The sequence below is a fragment of the Octopus bimaculoides genome, chromosome 22, assembly GCF_001194135.2.
Source record: "Octopus bimaculoides isolate UCB-OBI-ISO-001 chromosome 22, ASM119413v2, whole genome shotgun sequence".
In the NCBI taxonomy this organism is placed as follows: domain Eukaryota; kingdom Metazoa; phylum Mollusca; class Cephalopoda; order Octopoda; family Octopodidae; genus Octopus; species Octopus bimaculoides.
In genome coordinates this window covers 32,382,906-32,386,445 of record NC_069002.1, presented here as the reverse complement: position 1 = coordinate 32,386,445, position 3,540 = coordinate 32,382,906, and the positions used below count along the sequence as shown (strand labels likewise).

Genomic DNA, 3,540 nt, shown 5'->3' with positions numbered 1-3,540 from the left:
TATATATATATATATATATATATGTATGTATATTATGTATATATATAATTACAAAAATATTCTTTTTGGCCAACATTCATGAATATAACATGCGCTCATATTTTTTTATTCCTATGTGAACGATAAACATAATCTTCTATCTCATTATGTATACATACACTCACATATATATACGCATACACGCACACCAACGAATATATATCTACATACATCATAATAAAATAAAGCTGGAAATTTTGTTAGTAAAATATTGAGTTATGTCATCTTACAAGGTAAATGCATAAACTCAACCGCCTGAGGAGTTGCTGAAATAATACTCCTACGATATATAATTTCATATATTATATAATATTACTTGGGCAATTATTCTTCTCGCATAGTGTCGGTGAAGCAATTGCAGTATTATGCAATAAAATGTATTGCTAACTCATTTCTCCTTGTCTATATTTTTATTTACTCAACGGATATTGACGGATTTTCAGAGACATTTTCTGTGAAACGCTCAATTTTCGCTGTAACATCTATCTGATAGCCGATAGTATTGACTGTCTTTCTGAAGCAAACTACAAAGTTGATACTAAAATTGAATTTATACACATGCAAATTAGTAACTCCAGTTTCTTGCCGTTACTGTAATTGTTGAGTATATAAGCAGATTGGCTACTTATTTCTCTGGGACTGGTCAAATTGGTGTAGAGACCACTGATGAGAATCCAATAAGATTCGAAAATCGAGTAAGGCTATTCATCACTTTCTCAATGTATGTATATATATTTATATATACACATACATTGAGAAAGTGATATATATATACGACGGACTTCTTTTAGTTTCTGTCTACTAAATCCACTCACAAGGCTTTGGTCGGCCCGAGGATATAGAAGACACTTGCCAAAGGTACCAAGCAGTGGGACACTGAACCTGGAACCATGTGGTCGGTAAGCAAGCTACTTACCACACAGCCACTGCTGCGCATGTATGAGATTCTACATGTCTGTGTTTCACATATGTTCGTGTGTGTTGCTGTTATGATGGTTTGTGAACTCGCGGTTTGGACTCCATTTTGAGTTCCTTCTATTCTGTCAGTTGCAAATCTCTCTTTTCTTTATTTTCTCTCATTATATGCTGTGTGTATAAATTTAATATCCGTCTTATAGATACTTTAACAAAAATGAATCGATAGTTTTTCTTCTTTCCTCTTGGGAAGGTGTTTGAGCATTTCATTTCTCCGTTTGCTAGATAGATAGATAGATAGATAGATAGATAGATAGATAGATAGATAGATAAAGAGGGGGAGATAGAGGGAGAGAGAAAGACAGATAGATAGTTACATATGTATATACATTATATATTCATGTATGTATGTGTTTGTGTGCGTTTGTACGTTTGTGCGTGTATGTGTGTGTGGAATAATAATATAAACAATTTTACGTCAAACTGAAAGAGTACCCAATACTTTTTGTAGAGTACATAATAATTAGTCTTTAACAAGAATAGCGTTGACAGTGACTTCAAGGATTCAGCCGTCGTCGGTCTGTACGGTAACCTCCACATAGATGTAGCTGGTGCTCTGAAGCCATGTGAGATGGAGTGTCTTGCTGAAGAAGACAATGTGCTGCCCCTTGTAACATTGGAATGCACGATCTGACGATCGTGAACCTAACAAGCAATCTACTACGCCACCTATGTTCGTACACACACACACACACACACACACACACACACACACATACCTCCGCAAATACACACACATATAAATACATACATGCATACATTTATACATGCATAAAACCGTTCTAAGTTTAACTAATCTAACAAAAACAAGATGGCGGTTATAGAAATAATATGTTTCTAGCGATACGTTTAGTAGAATATGTTAATATGGACGCAACCACACATTAAAGAGAAATGATTTGAGATGACTTCAATGAAGTATGGAAGGAATGAGTACATCCGCTATTCTTACAAGGGAATCTGATGTAACATATTAGAATCGGAAACACAGACAAGGAATAACTTCCAGCCAAGTTTTAATTAAATCATCATTTTGTACGTCTTTAGGAAGGATTATTAATTCGCCATACACATCGTGTTGCTAAATCTCAAGGCCGTATTGTCTTATAATGGCGAAAATGCAAATAACAGCTTCAAATGAATATTTTATCTTTTCTCCAAAATACTACACACGTTGCCACCAGGGAAGTGTGGGATTGATAGGTATACTTCATCGGTTGGGATAACATGAATATATGGAAACCAATTGAACTAAAAATAGTAGTAAGGACGTGATAACATTTTATAATTGTGGTCTTGGCAATTCAAAAATTTTAAAGGCACATGTGGCATGACGTAATGTGAAATGGGTCTATTCGAAGCTTTGTCAAAAAATAAGGAACGCATGTGCAAATGTAGCCTGGAATATTTTGCTTTTTACTAAAGCAATGCCACCCCATCGAAGGCGCGTGTCTTAGTGGTTAGGGTATTCGGCTAATGATCGTAAGGTCTTGAGTTCGATTCCTGGCGGCGCGTTGTGCTTGAGCAAGTTACTTTATTTCTCGTTGCTCCAGTCCACACGGGTAGTAAAATATGTAATGTCTGTAGTTCAGTGTGTCAGCCTTGTCATATTCTATGTCATGCTGAATCTTACTGAGAACTACGTGAATCGTACGCATGTCTGTGGATGTGGCATGACGTTAGTCTCTAACAAGAATAGCGTTGATAGTGACTTCGAAGTTTCAGCCCTCGTCGCTCTGTCTGATAATCTCCACATAAAAGTGGCTGGTGCTCTGAAGCCATGTGTGATGGAGTGTTTTGCTGAAGGAGACAGTGTGCAGAAGAAGAAGAAGGAGAAGGAGAAGAAGAAGAAGAAGAAGAAGAAGAAGAAGAAGAAGAAGAAGAAGAAGAAGAAGAAGAAGAAGAAGAAGAAGAAGAAGAAGTAGAGGGAGAAGAAGAGTAGCAGTTGCGAGAGGAGGGAGAGGAAGGGAACGGGGGAGAAGTAGCAACAGGAGTACGAGAATGAGGAGCAGGAAGATCAGGAAGAGTACGAGGTGCAGGAGGAGCAGGAGGAACAAGAGGAGGAGGTGGAGGAGAAGCAAGAGGACAGCAACAAAAGCAACGAGTTAGAAGAAAAAGAGGGGAAAAAACAAGACAAAATACGACAGAAAAAAAGGAAAAAAAAGAAACGAGGAGTGAAAATGAAAACAAAAAAGAAATAAAAAAGAAAGAAGAGAAAAGAAAGGAAGAAAATATTAAAAGAAAGAAATTAATGAAAAAAAAGAAGAGAAAGAGTATGACAAGTTGATGTGAAGAGTTGTGCCAAATATGTCATCCACTGCACGAAATAGCTGTAGAGAGTCTATAATGCTAAAGTAATTGAACCAATGATAATATTAGCTGCCAGGCCAGAAATCATGATAGATTCTCAATAATTGTTCCATCGTATTAAAACATGGTACTATATATCACGTGGAATGCTTTGTTGTGTTACCGCTATATTTCCTTTGAGTGGTTTTTTGTTTCTGTTTTTGTTTTTGTTGATAT

At 36.4% G+C, this 3,540-nt stretch overlaps 1 protein-coding gene across 6 annotated transcripts in view; it reads left to right on the top strand.

Annotated features, from left to right (window-relative positions):
* Nucleotides 1-3,540, top strand: part of LOC106869634 (uncharacterized) — a 671,006-nt gene that overhangs the window by 544,435 nt on the left and 123,031 nt on the right. The window lies entirely within an intron of this gene.